Raw genomic sequence first — 15,311 nt, forward strand, 5'->3', positions numbered from 1 at the left:
AGTGTCCTTTGTCCAGACAGTTTCCACAGCTTCATCTCAGTCCCCACACAGTGACAGCCAACCTTTCTCTTCTCAGCCCATCCTTATTGTCACATCCTCCTCTCTGCCAGGCTCCCTCTCCCCATCCCCCCACTACTCAGCACTCCCCAGCTTGTTTGTATTACACCTTCTAGGGACCTTTGCTCCTCAGACAAACATCACTAAAGAGATTCAGTTTTTCCCTTACTTTTGGACACAGCTTTGGCACCTCCATCCTTGCCACCTCTTGAAGAGCCAACATTATCTGACACGTGTGCTTCTTCAGGCACCTCTGAACTCTGTTATCAGCCACCGTGGCTTGCATGTCATGCCTGAGCTCCCCTCTTCTGACTGCAGGGAGAGTCCACAGCTCATAATCCTGTCAACACCCTAGACAGTACTGAGACTCTTGTGCTTTCTTCTCAGTTCAACGCCCTCTTTGCAGAGTTTGATGTTAACAAGTGTGCAAAGCCACTTTGTAAAAGCATAAACTTGAGGAAAACATCAAGACCCCAGACCTGACAAACCAACCTCCTACTTCTCCTCATTCTACCTGTGCCCAGAGTTAGCCAGTACTTACCTCTGCACATACCCTACAGGTAGCTCTGTAGCAGTGAGGTATATGGGGAGTCCATAAGAACACAGTAAATCTCTCAGTCTCTTAGGGCCTTTTAGGATGTAAGCTATGAATACAAGGCCTTAGTAGTAAGAAATGTGTGTGCACACACGCTAGTTCATGTGGATGCTCGTGTATGTGTATCTTTAGAGGTCAATTTCAGATGCTGTTTTAAATCACTCTTAAAAAAAAAAAAAAATCAGGCTTCTTATTGGGCCTGGAGCTTACCAGATACTCTAGACTGGAGGGTTGGCAAATCCCAAGATTCTCCTGTCTCTACCTCCCCAGTGCTGGGATTATGCCAGGAATCATCAAGGAAAGGCTAAAGGCTAGCAGATGACTTTCCTGGAGTGGGCCACCATTTTTGCATGGCCTGTGGTGGGTGAGCTCAGAGAGGCAAGGCCACAAGAGATTTCCTGTCATTATTACATATTCTAATGATTCCTGAGCATTAGCCCACCCTGTAGGGCAGATTTTCTGCAGATCAATGAAGATGTACTCTCTTCTAGTAATGCTATGTAGACAAATTGATGATTTTGTAATTCCTAATAATGGTTATATTGATTATATAGAATTCTTAAATTTATACAATCAATTTTACATCTTCTATTGTAATGGTAGCTGCAATTAGAGTTCTGTAACCGTTCACGTATCACAGGCTAATTGCACTAGGACAAGGAAACAGGCTTGGGACAAATTTATGATCAGGAAAAATATTCCTTCCAGGCTAGATGGGAAAGCATTATCTGATAACTAAGGTCATAAACTGTGAAGGGAAATTTATTACAGGTGAAAGGACAGAAGATAAACTATTGACTGGATTTATCTATACAGAACTTCAAAACTAATGAGACTCAAGGCACATGATCACCTCTTGATAAAACCATGCTAACTTATGACATAAGAATTATTGTTTTAAACTTTTAATGAGCTTATGAATCTAGAAGGTAAAATAGTGAATGTTTATTTAGATACTAGTCTTAATGGAAACACATGCAAACACTTTTGCTGTACCTCCTTATTCGATTTATTGACTTGAACTCACTATGAACCCTTTTCAGAATGTAAAGATGCTTGGGAAATCATGTGATCTATTCTCCTGAGAAAGTATAAGAACTAAGAACGACGCGGAAGATAGGACATAAGGCTTCTTTCATTCAGCAATTAAAAGGGAAAGGCTTTTTCTTTCCTTCACCAGTAGAGAGGTGAGGCTTTTTTCTTTCAGCAATAAAGACGAGCTGCTTTCTCCCTTAAGGCCTTTTCTTACTTTCAGCAATAAGAAGGTAGAAGCTTTTTGTTTCTCTGACCAATAAAGGTTGAAGTTTATTTTTTCATCCAGAATAAATGAACTTTTTTCTGTGTTGGCACTTTCTCAATGGAACTTGCTCATGGGATCTTTTGCTCTATCAACCAAATGTGTGAGTGTGTGTGTGTGTGTGTGTGTGTGTGTATGTATGCATAAATAAGTAAGTGTATGCATGTATATGTTAAATATGCATGAACACTTATGCAGTTGATGAGAAAGGTGATTGGGTCCAATCAGAATGTGTGTATGTGTACATATATGATATATATACATACATATGTACACATATGTATGTATATGTATATATGTATATATGTATATGTATATATGTACACATATGTACACATAAGCATGCATATGTAAGTATAAGTGTGTATATGTTAAATACGCATGAATACTTGTGGAGTTGATGAGATGATGAGACAGGTGATTGGCCTGATCAGTGTATGTGTGTGTGTGTGTGTCTGCGTAAAATGAATCAAGCCTCTTTTCTTTTTCATCTAGAGTCTGCATGGGTCTATGTGTGTGACTGCTTTCTCCCTTTCTTCCGTTTCTTTTCTTTCTGGTTCACAAAGAGTTAATAAGCTCCTAGCCTCTCCCCTGGCCAGCCAGGAGCTGGTAATTAAGCCATTTTTCTTCTCAGATCCCTGCTGCTACTAGCAAGTTTGTGGAAGCTGATGGCTTTTGGCCTTAGAATAGCAAGGAGTTATACGCAGAAGAATTACCAAAGATAAACAAACTTTGGCCTCACTGCTGACTCCATAGCTCATTGCTGCCTTTCCAGTGAGAACTGGTGTTGAAGGCAGAATTACAAACACTTGTGTGCCACCAAGCTTAGCTGTTTTGCATGAGTTCCCAATAGTGAACTCAAGCCCTTGTGCCTGCAAAGCAAGCACCTTACCCACTAAGCTACCACTCAGACCAAGGGGATGTTTTTCTTTTCTTTTCTTTTTTTTTTCCATATTTTGAGATCCCTTTGGCTGTTTGTCTTCCCTCCACAATTCAGCCTTCTCCGTGGTCCATCATCACAAGGTAACCTCTCTTTAACACATCAGCAGGGCCAGCTTCAGGAGATATGAATGGGATGTTACACTTCCCTGCCTGGGGCAGCTCTTGAATGTTTGGTGGAGGGTCATAAAATGTTTTTCTGACTGTAACTTGCAGATTAAATGGCCATCCAGTCTTTCTAGTGAGGTCAACACTATGTGCTATCTCACCTAAATTACTCCTGTATGCCTAAGAAGTAGCTCCACCTTCCCAACTTCACTCCTTACCCTGACTCCTCATCTTGAGGGACCCCATATTGCTTTCTCCCCTAATGGAAGTGATAGCAACTGCAACAGGGAGTGAAAACTGTTTTGAGCCTTCCCTCTCTCCAGTCCTCCATAGATCATCCCTGGAGTCATAAAAGCCTGTTCTCTCTCTAAGCATGGGCACACACGGAGCAGACTAGTCCCAATCTTCACCAATGTGGCCAAGGGCTGAAGAGTCTAGAGGGAGGTTCACTGGCCAGTTGCTAGGGTTTTCCTAACAACACAGAGTCTACAAATGGCTCCTCAGGCCACTGGTGCTCTTCACCCATTCCCAACACTGCCTGTGTTAACTCCCACCTCCCAGTCTTACGGGGTCCTCTCCTCTGAGCCTCACTCTTTGTTCATTTCCTCTTTGGCAAGTATAGGCCCAGCCAACAAGGCCCTCCTTGGCCTGACTCCAGCCACTCCAGCTGTGTCCCACATTGTCCTTCCCGGCCTTGATACCTATCCTCTCTTGATTACAGCATTTTTGCTAATAACTTTCCTCCCTCCCAGGCCTAAGGTCTAAGTTCCTCCCATCCCTTGATAGCCTCATGATCTGATTTTTCAGTATGTGCCTTTGCTCCCCACATTGCTCCCCAACACATCCTCACTTAAATTCACTTAAGTATCCATTTCCCTTCTACACTGCTTGAATCTTTCCCTAAAATGTAAAAATGTAAGTTTCAAAGGTCTGGACACTCTAACTTGGTGGCTCATGTTTCAGGGTCTACCAGATGTCCATAAAATATGTGCCAAATGGACACATGCTCCTGTTCACTTAAGAGATTTTACTGTGGGTATATGCTATCTTTCTAATGAAAATGCTAAAGGTCCAATCTGTGTAAGTCCAGATGATCCTGGAGACCAGCACCAGCTGTCCAGATGACTAGCCCCATGTCTGTGTTGATGGAGCTCACTCAAGTCTTACACAAACTCATTGTTTTTGTGGAGAAGGGACCTCTCACATGCTTCATGCTTCAGTAACAAAATGCTATCTCATTGGATTCCCTGCCTTTTCTCTGGAGCCCCAGGACACCATTCACATGTGTTGCTCTCAAGTATCTCAAAGGCCTGTCCACAGGGAGTCATTGCATTCCTCCTATTTGTCAGTATCTCCAGCCTGTGCATGTTTTTCTAATTTTCCCACACAATTTCATGTTGTACAAGTGCCTTTAAAAAAAAAAAAAAAAAAAAAAAAAGGCATCACCAACCCTGATCTCCTCTGTGTAGTCCAGGGGTCTACAAACACAGCTGTGGATGGTCCCAGCTGTCTAGCATCTGCCATAGGCTCCTGGAGAATGAGAAGTTTCTCTTCCACATGTGGTCATGACACCCTACCCACCCTCTATTTACATACGAAGACAGCTGCATTACCACCCCATTCTGCCCATTACGTTCTCCAAAGAGTTCACAGTGTCCTCTCAGAGCTGCTCAGCCTGGGCAGTCTTGACAGAGACAGTCCTTGGTGTGTTTAGGGTGGTGGAGATTTCTCTTCTACTACACTGGAAGCCACTAGATTAGTTGTGGTGACATAACACAGATTTGATGCAGCCTGTCTTTGTGTCTTTGGTTTCACTAATCTATTAAATAACTCAACGTCCCCTCATGTATTTGATGATTATTCTCAACAATGAGCAGATATTGTGGAAACTCCTCCCCAGTGGAGACATAAGCATCTTCCCCTTCCTCATAAGGGTTCAATGAATTTTAAGTCCACCAAAATTCACTCTAGGGGACCTATTTTTTTTTTAAGGCTTAGTTATAGAACGTGGGTGAGGGGCTTATGGGTAGGAGCACGGAGGACCCTAAAACAACTACACTAGAAGATCATTACCCAGCATGGATGATGGCTTCCCCATGGTTACATAGCCAGAACCCCCATTCTCTAGCTAGTCCCCCATCCTACATACTCCAGCCTCACCCTGAAACCCCAAGCCATATACATACATAGGTAGGGCACAATTACAGATGACTGGGAGGGTGTCTATAGTATTGCTTGAGGGTCCAATGACCCCGATCACACCCTCCTTTTCTGAGGTCATGTCATAGTCCACAGACTGGCTCCTTATGGACTCTTGCAAACAGAAGCAGCCAAGCTGATGAGGATGCCAGCTCTCTTTCTCTAAGCATGGTGCTGTACAATAGCCGAAGTGAGGAGGCCTAGAGGGACACTTGGGTATGATGCCCTCTAAGCCTAGACAGCAGCAGGGGTGGAATGCAGAGCAGAAGCTAAGAGCTCTGCCAGTGTCCCATGTGGCTCTGCATGACCTTGACATCTGTGTACCTCCCCAATTCTCCTATGAACATGGAGGACAGTGTCAGAGCAACTGTAGTGCTTTGGTTATGGACGGAAGATGGGTACCATGACAACTGGTGCCTCATGATGGCAAGCTCTGAGCAGACAGGAGGAGTGGGTTTCACGGATATAAAGAGGAGAAATGGGAGCCTATGCTTTGCAGGAATGTGCTCACCAAACAGGGACAGACACAGCAGGATGAGAAAGGTAGGATGCTCAGAAATGATGTCATCTCGCCCTCAGGACACTGCAGGGTACCAAATGGTGTCATCCCACCCTCAGAACACTGTGGCAGTTAAGTCCAGAGCACAGCCATGCAAGTATGATGTGTCTGAAGGCCACCAAGCTGATTGAAGAACCAGATTTCTCAGGGCAGGCACAGGCAGATCCTTTAGGTCCTGGAAAGCAGGTACCAAAAGGTAGACCACACAGGCACAATCAGCACCTAAGAAATATCTCAATATACTGTCAGCAAACCAGTGGTCTGGGCTCTGGCGGTCTAGAGAAGGCTTTCTGGTACCCAGAATCTGAGAGAGAAGAACTCAGGCGAGGAAAGAAGATGCTGAGCTTCACATGCCTGGGGGTATGTTCCAGGATGCTGCCAGCCTTACCCTATGTCTCTCACTTCTTCTCTGTGTGTACAGAAAGGCCAGAAGCCAGAGTTCTCTGCCTGCATTCCCTCAGGGCAGCACCATCAGAGCCCAGGACTTAACCATCTATTGTGGTTGGACTCAGGGATGAATTCCAGTGTTCAGGTTATTTTACTGTCACAGGCATCATGGCGCACACATCCTCAGTACTGTGTCTTTCTCTTTCCTCCTCTCTCCGTTTCATCCATAGCCCTGACCTTTGATCCTACTTTCCAATGCACGACACTAAATATAGTTACTTCCTATGATGAGCCGTAGATATTTTTTACAGCAGTGTCTAGAATTTACAAATTTTCAACCACTGTTTCTCAGGGAACTTTTATGTTTAATCCTGGAAATCCCCTGATTATACTTCTGCCAGGCAGACAAGGAACAACTTTGTAGCAGTTACACGTCTGTTTAAAGAAACAACTCATGTCCATTGTCAATGCACTGACTTTGAACTCTGCACAGGACTCCCGTGCTTGTGAGGAGCTCACCCAATATGGGAATTTACTTAATGAAGCACATAGCAGCCTTTTTGTGCTTAGGGACAGTAGGCAGCACTTTAACCTCATGCTTGGGATGTCACCAACAAAAAACACTACTAAAAAGTAGCCCTACATAGATCAAGAAAAATGGGTACTGTTTATGCTGTGAGAAGAGGGCCACTGTCCTGGTTAGCCTCCTTTGTCAACTTGACAAACAAGGAGTCATCTAAAACCTCGATTGAGGGATTGTCTGGGTCACATTGGCCTATATCCATGTCTGTGAGAGATTGTCTTGATTGATGGTTTATGTTGGAAGGCTCAGCCCACCATGGGCAGCACAATCCCTAGGCAAGTGGTCCTAGGCTGTATAAGAGAACACCATAGGCGCAAGTCTGAAAGTGAGCAGTAAGCAGCATTCTTACGTGGTTTTGTTTCAGTCAGGTTCCTGCTTAAGTTCCACTCTGACTCCTCTCAATGACAGACTGTGACCTGAAAGTGTAAGCCAAATAAACTTTTTCTTCCCACAAGTTGCTTTTGGTCAGAGGGTTTTCTCACAGAAACAGAATGAAATCATTTAGTGCATGTCCACAAACAATGACAGAATGCCTTAATTGACTAGGGTTATAAATGTATTTTAGTGAAGTGTGTGTGTTTGTATGAGCATGTACGTGTTTGTATGTGTGTGTGCAAGTGTGTGCATGCATGTGTACATGTGCATGTGAGTGTGTATATGTGTGTGCATGCCAATGTGTGTGTGTATGTGTGTGTGTGTATGTGCGTGTGCGCATGTGCACACCCAACAGAGGTCAACCTTAGCTGTTGTTTTTCAGACCCCCTCCACCTGTCTTGTTTTCTAACACAGGCTCTCTTACTGGCACGGAGCTTTTTATGGGTGAGTGTCAACCCAGTCCCCAAGCTGCAGATCAAACACATTACTCACCAGCTGACTTCTGAACTTCTTTTGCCAGTAGACAATCACATGCCAATTCCCCAGTCCCAGAACTAAGGAGGACTGTGTGACCTTTGAACAATCCCAGGCAGCCCCAGGGATCCATGTGTTCCTTCCTCTCCAGGGCTGAGAAGTGGGAACCACCATGCCTGCTGTTGCTGTTGTTGTTCTGTAGGTGTGCATGGGATTGAACTCAGGTCCTTGTGCCCGCAAGGCAACACACTGACTGAGCCATTCACCCCACGATCAAGAAACAGTGAATCCTTAAATAAGGAACCCATGAACAGTGTTCAGTGACTCTAAGTAATGTCCTCGCTTCTCCCCATACTTCCATGAAAAGACCCAATCTCTTTCACAAAGACCCAGAATGCTGCCTTGGAAGTTTTGAGAAAACCAGTTACTTGTGTGTTAAGACTATAGTCACCTATATGCAACTATATTTATTAAAAGCTATCTCCCACACTTCCTAGCTAGACATGAACAGGAAGAGAAGAGGCAGCCTGTATCATGTTCCCTTTCTCTGACTAGCCTCTGTCCTTGCTATCAACAGGGGCTCTGAGTGGTGGGAGCAAGGCTTCAGCCCATTTGGAGCCCATGAAAGCATGGCTTCTGCAGGCGAGGGTCCCTTCCCCTTCCAGCTACCCCATCCAGTCCCTGCAGGACACGACTAGCAGTTCTTCATCCTTTAAGATTGCTGGCGCTCCCATCAGTTGGCCACAAGAGCCCTGGGAGTAAAGTGGACTGTGGTTGGAGGGAAACAGCTCTCTGGGAAAACACCACCCAAGGGTAACATCTGCTCACTCGGGCCACACAGGGAAACAAAATCAGGGAGATGCAAATACAGGTTTATGGCACTTGAAACCACATGGCCACTCCAATGCAAAACAGCCCCACTCAAATGTACCTGGGAAATTTCCTTGCAGCCATAAGTTGAGTAATAAAATGCTAGAACTTCATTTAAAAGAACAACTTCCTCTGGGGGGGCTATGCTAATTTTCATTAAAAAAAAAAAAAAAAGAGGAATGAGCCCAGCCTGGAGGGAGAGTCAGTCTCAGGAGGCTAGTCAGGCTGGTTGGTGACAGGCCACACCACTGCACTGAGCTCTGCAGCTGACTGCCTGCAAGTTCTTTTCCTGGAGCTGCGAGCATTCACAGGGCTTCTACTCAGAGATCTCACCATGCAGAAAACACATGGGCCCAAAAGTGGGGCCTAACCAGGGAAGAATGGAACCCAGAGGGGTCTGAGCCCGAACCGCTCAGGGTTCCTGTCCCCCAGATTTCCTGTACCCTGCCTTGACGTCACACTGCACAGACACTTAGTCTCCCAAGGAGGGCCACACCTTTCTCTGAGGAGCACCTTCCTGTTCCATCCTGGCAGGAGCTCAGAAAATGGCAGGAGATGTCTCAGAAGACACAAGCCTGCACTTCAGAGACAGGAAGCACGGTCAAGACTGGTCTGCTTGATGTCCACCATCATTCAGAATAGAGAGCCAATAAAATGCACAAAACCACATCCTGACCCTTCAGAACTAGACTGGTGTGAGGCAGCTTCAGAGCAGAGAGCTCCCAAAACACACCTGGCAGAGGCTGACCCATCTCAGCTGGCTGCTGGATATCCTCAGATTCCACAGTCAAGTTCTCTAAGTCAAGGTTGTCATGCCTACTACGATGCCATTAACACAAGTCACAGAGGACTCCTGTAGTCCACAGAAGTAAACTGTTTACATACAAACAAACAACCAGCCTACCTAAGCACACTCAATATTTGTACACGCTCACGCGTGTGTGGGTATTCATATGTATGCAGGCCAGAGATCAATCTCAGATGTTGTTCCTCAAGTGTCATCCACCAGAGTGAGACCTCCCACTGCCTCAGAACTTGCCAAGGAGGCCAGGCCACCTAGCTAGCAAACCCAGGAATCTGCCTCTTTCCACGCTTCCCCAGTACCGGAATCACTCACTCACACACACACACACACACACACACACACACACACACACACACACACACGTGTCCGCACATTCAGCTTTTAAAATCCGAGTGTTGGGTACGGAACTCAGGTCTTTGTGCTTGTTGGGCAAGCTCCTTATCAACTGAGCTATCTTGCCAGCCCCTGTTGTACGTAACTCTTAAATCTAAAACACGGACCCACTGGACAGACCTACCGAATGGATGTCACAAGGCAGTCAGCAAGCAGCTGTGCCTGAGAGATCATGAACGCACTGTTTCCCTAACAACATGTAGAGAGAAGAAAGTTCTGGAACGAAAGGTGCCATGATCTCACCTGGACTGCATGTACCCTGGTTCTCATGGGGACTTTTTGCACCTTGTGTGACTGGCTGACATGGCCTGCAGATGGATAACTCTGGAACAAAGGAAGAAGAGCACTAGCAGGTCCAAGCCCCTGCCTTCTCAGGTGCCGCTTCCACACATGACTTTAGGCCAGCAAAGATTCAGCAAGGAGGCCAAAGAACAGGAAATTCATACAGACATCTCTCCTGGTGATTTTTAAGCAGGAAACCTGGAAACCTCTGCTAGAAGTCAGCACATCGACCACATCCCCCCTGGCCTGGCCAGGCAGGCAGAGCAAATGTTCTGAACAGCCCTGAACAGCCCCTGGCCCAGCAGAAAAACCAAGCAAGGAGAGCCATCCAGGCCACTCCCCGCGGTCGTGGAAGCACTGGTCATTCATCCCACCACTGTACTGTAAATTAGGAGATAAAGACAGGAGAAATCCCCGAAGCTCAAGGGCCAGGCAGCTTATATATGCAGCACTGAACAACAAAGAGGCTGACGCTCACTCAGTGTTGTATTCTGACCTCCACATGTATGTATCATGGGATACATATGACAGCTCTCTCTCTCTCTGTCACACACACACACAGAGACACATACCATACATACAGGTATATACACATATACATGTACATACCATACACACATACACTAAGCATAAAGGTGTATATACACATATATACATACAACACACATACACATAAAGGCATATACACATATATATGTACAACACACACACATAAGCCACACACAAACACATATGTCATACATACAGGTAATACACGTATATACATACAACACACACATGTACACATAAAGGTATATACATATACCACATACACACACACACACACTTACACCACACACGTACACCATACATATAGGTATATACACATATATACATACCACACACATATATACCATACATACAATTATATACACATATATACATATACATCTCTCTCACACACACACAGACACCATGCATACAGGTATATACATAAATGCACATACATATATACTCACACATAAAATACAAACAACTGAGCAAGTACCAGACATTGCCTGATAAGAATGTCTTCTAGTTTTCCCTGCCATCATCTTGGGACAAAGTATCCAGGATAGGTGAACAGCCATCTATTCTTCTGGTTGTCACCTCAAGCCCCATCCCAGAGAATGCCAGCTGGGTGGCTGGGTTTGAGGCCACAGTGGACACTAAGGTCAGCAGACTCCATTTCAGTAGGCTGTTGGGGCCTGGCTGAAGCTGCTGGTGTCTAGGCACTATTTTTACTTCCCCATCTGCCCACCTCACAAGAACAATATGCACAGGGCCCTCAACACCTCCAAAGAAGCCAAACAACCCAAATTCGACACAAAGGACATGCCACACCTGCTCAAGGAAACCTGGGTTGTTTTTGTTTTGTTTTGTTTTGTTTTAATTCATGACTGTAAAATATTCCAGGAAATTACAGTGGAATGACTCCTGAGACTTTACAGCTGTATCTAAAGACACAAATAATTAACCCGAGCTTAAACAAGGTGCCAACGGTTATGTACTCAGGAGAAAGATGGTTCTGCCACGTGAGAATTGCAGTAACTGTCAACTCCTCCACAACTCAAGACGAACGAAATGTCACCAAGGGCATGGTGTAGCCCAGGGGACAGTTTCGGCCAGGGAAGCACATACACTGATGCCTGCCCATGGTGCAGAGAGCCACGAGGTTGCCATTATTGATTGCTACAGATTCAACTTACCTTCCTGTCCTGGAGTCACAGAAGGCCTGGGATTCCAGGCACCAGGCAGCACGGAGCATGAAAAAGACCAAACTGGCAGGCTTGAAAAATAGGGATGGCCACAACGGAGAGGAGACAGAGCAGAGCAAGTGGAGGTTTCCTGCTGTTAAGTGGTGTCTGTAACTAGGGAAGTGGCTTTTCCTCAAAGTGTGAGCAAGCAAGACAAGCCAGAAAGCAGAAGTGAGAGGGTGTGGGGGGGTGTTGCTTGCTAATTTCATAGTCAAAATGAAGTTACAGTCGGAAGGCGGGGATCCCGAACAAACTCATGCCAGCCGAGAAGTAGACTCAGTGCTTCCTTATCAGGATGGGCACACTGATTCTCATGCATTCCTTACACATCCTGGCTGGACTGTGTGCCAAGTTTAGGGCATACCGATTTTTCCTCTCATTGTCTTACTGTATATCATGTTTGACAATTTACTCATTCAGTTGACAATTTTAAAGGCTCAAAGTGGGTTTTGTTTATTTCTGTTTACAGTTTCCCATTTTGGACTTCAAAGTTTTCCATGTTACCTCCTTTGACCACTATGGCTTAGGCTTAAGGTACTATGATTCTTTATAATTCTTATAAAACTTAATTTGCTATAATTAGAATATCCTTACCTAAAACTATAGGTGACTGAGTTGACACACTCCCTTTATCTGATACATCATCAGGCTTTGGGTGTCCCGCTCCAGGGTTCGTGTCTGGGAGCTTAACTAAGGTGTAGCATATTCCAGTGGCAGAACCTTTGGGAGGTGGGGTCTGAGGTCTGAGGGAGCAAGTTCACTGAGGCACTGGCCTTGGAAAAGATTAATGGCTATATCAGAGGCTGAAGCTAAGTCTCAGTGGGCTGGGTTAGTTACTTTGACAGTGAATTGTTATAAAACAAGGTCATCCCACCAATTTGGTCCCATCCACAGCCATGATCCATCAGTCTTCCATCATGCGGTGCCACCTTCCAGGATAGCATGCAGCATAAGGGGCTCACCTTACATGGCCGCCTGAACTTAGGCTTTTAAGCCCTAAACTGCTAGCCAAATTAAACTCTCTTTCTTTATAAAGTACACAGTCTCAGGGATTTTGTTATAGCAGTGGACCGAGGGCTAGGGATTTCCCTCTAAGCCCTACTTGTAGCATCATTTTTAAAATGTTGATAAACCGTATTTTTATTTTTTAAAAAATATATTTATTATTTTATGCATATGATTATTTTGCCTACATATATGTATGGGTATCATGTGTGTGCTCAGTATCCATGGATGTTAGAAGAGAACAGCAGATACCTTGAGAACGGAGATACAGACCGTAGTGAGCTGTCAGTGGGGTGCTGGGAATTAAGTCCTCTGCGAGAGCAACCAAGTGCACCTAGATGCTGACCTAATCCTCCAGATCCTTGAATTTTCATTTTTATGCCAGTTAAAATATTTTAAGAGTTCTTTTGAGACTTTTATCAACTCACAGGTTATATAAAAGCCCACTATTCACTTCCCAGACAATTTTTGTTATGAGTGCATGGTTTAATTTTGTTGTGTTCTAAAAACAATTTATGTGGCTTTTTAAATATAAAAGTATGTATCGGGTTTTCCAAGTATGTACTCTATTTTGGTAAATACTCCTTGAGCGTTTGAGAGGAATGCCTTCTTTGGTTGTTAGAGTCAACGTCTCACAAATGTCAGGTTGGCTGACAGTGTTGCTCTGGTCTCTTCGTGGCTATTGATTTTCTATGTGATCTATCAGTTATAGAAAGAGAAAACCGAAACCCCAGACCATAATATTGGGCTTTGTCTCTTTCCATCTTTCATTTTGTCCGGGTTTACCTTATGCAATTTGGTGTCCTGCTGATCTGTGAATACATGTTTAGTTAGCATTGTTATGTCCCCTTGGATGTCTGATCCTTTTGTTATTATGTTAACTGTTTCCTTTAAGCCCTGGCCCCTCTCCTACAATAAAGGTTTTTGTCCCATAAGTGACTCAGACCATGAGGAGGGTTCTGAAATGGAGAATCCATTGGGGGATTCCCAGCTGGAGTGTAGCTCCAACCATGTGCCTTGTCTTAGACTTACCTCCCTGTGCAGAAGGATGTCAGTGCTTTTTATACTTACTGCTTGCTCCCTCCCTGGCCTCTTTCTCAGATCTTTATGATAAGAACCTAGTGGGCTGTGTGTATTAACGACAGCTTTTTACTGCCTTTGTCTTCTGATGTTAGGGGTTGCTATCCATCCCAGCACCGATCAACCTCTAGAAAGTGAAACACTCCACATGTAACAAACCAATCCAAAGTCCACCTTGAACCATTTCTTTTACTAGGCTTTCCTGATATCCAACCTTTTTGTCCCCTGCCCTGATCAGTCTACAGGAACAGGCAAAGAGGGAAGGCCCTCCTTTTCCAACGCCTGACATCACCGAGTTAACAGATGCCCCAAGAAGGTAACTGAGCCAAGACTTTAAAACCACAGTTGCCTTTTGAGAGAGAGAGAGAGAGAGAGAGAGAGAGAGAGAGAGAGAGAGAGAGAGTCAGGGATGAAAAAACACTGGGGATGAGGCAACTGAAGTGTGTGTGCGCGTGTGTGTGCGTGTGTGTGTGTGTGTGTGTGTATGAGAGAGAGAGGGAAAGAGAGAGGGAGAGAGAGGATGGAGGGGGAAAGAGAGAGGGAGAGAGAGAAAGAGAAAGAGAGAGAGAGATAGAGAGAGGGAGAGAGAGAGAGAATATGTAGGGGGTAAAGACCAGAAAAGAAATGACAGCAGCAGATAGGCCAGATATTGAGGGTCCAGGGAGCACAAAAGAGATGGCAATGTTTGAGAAAAATGAGTTCAAAATCCCAAAGGAAAATACTTAAAGGGAAAGACAATCCAAGGCAAGTAACCCTGATATCCCCACACATGTAGAGGTAAATAAAAAGATAACATGTTTATGTTAGAAGTTCATTATCAGAAACCAAAGAGGCCTCGTCTCTAGGGGTTAAAGGGACATCTTAACCCCAAGAATAAAGAAAAAGTAAATGACTTGTGATCTCAAATGAAACCAGAACTAACCCTACCTCTGGGCATGCATCTAGGGGATTTGAAGTCATCTGTGGAAGAGACATTTGCATGTCTGCTGTTTACTGAGATACTACTCACAATAGCCAAGAGCAGAACCAAGCCGAGGGCCCACCAATGGCTGAGGGAAGGATGAGTGGATAAGGCAATATGGTAGGCATGGACTGTGGAGTACTCTGTGGGTGTGAAGAGGGAGTAAACCGCCATTTGTAAAACAAATGCACAAACCTTTCGGACATGAAGTGAGGCTGACACAGAGACACAAGCTGCATTTCACATGGATGCTGTGGTACTATTTCTTCAGAACTGAAGCATTCCCTCTGGATGGGAGGCTCAAAAAGCTTAACGTGAGGAGACTGGGGAAAAGGGAAAAGGAAAAGAAAAAGGACTGTGGGGATACAGGCAAGTTGGGCAGGGAGTTCCAGGGATGCGGCCTTGGTGAGCTATTGATTGAAGCAGCTGTATTCAAGACACCTGTGCTCCTACTGGACACACACACACACACACACACACACACACACACACACACACGCCCTGCTCCTGTAATGCCAATAAACTCACTAATTCACCAAGTGTGATGGTTTGAATATACTTGGCCCA

At 44.9% G+C, this 15,311-nt stretch overlaps 1 protein-coding gene across 5 annotated transcripts in view; it reads right to left on the minus strand.

The window, feature by feature from the left end:
* Syk (spleen associated tyrosine kinase) overlaps positions 1-15,311 on the minus strand; it is a 76,297-nt gene that overhangs the window by 48,968 nt on the left and 12,018 nt on the right. The window contains exon 1 of one of the 5 annotated variants that reach the window (XM_076939024.1): positions 11,651-11,798. The exons of the other annotated variants lie outside the window; for them this stretch is intronic. The gene's annotated coding sequence lies outside the window, so the exon portion shown is untranslated. Of the gene's footprint in view, positions 1-11,650; positions 11,799-15,311 lie in introns of those variants that run through there. 5 annotated transcript variants of the gene reach the window in all.

The sequence above is a fragment of the Arvicanthis niloticus genome, chromosome 8 (genome assembly GCF_011762505.2).
Source record: "Arvicanthis niloticus isolate mArvNil1 chromosome 8, mArvNil1.pat.X, whole genome shotgun sequence".
NCBI classification, from domain to species: Eukaryota; Metazoa; Chordata; class Mammalia; order Rodentia; family Muridae; genus Arvicanthis; species Arvicanthis niloticus.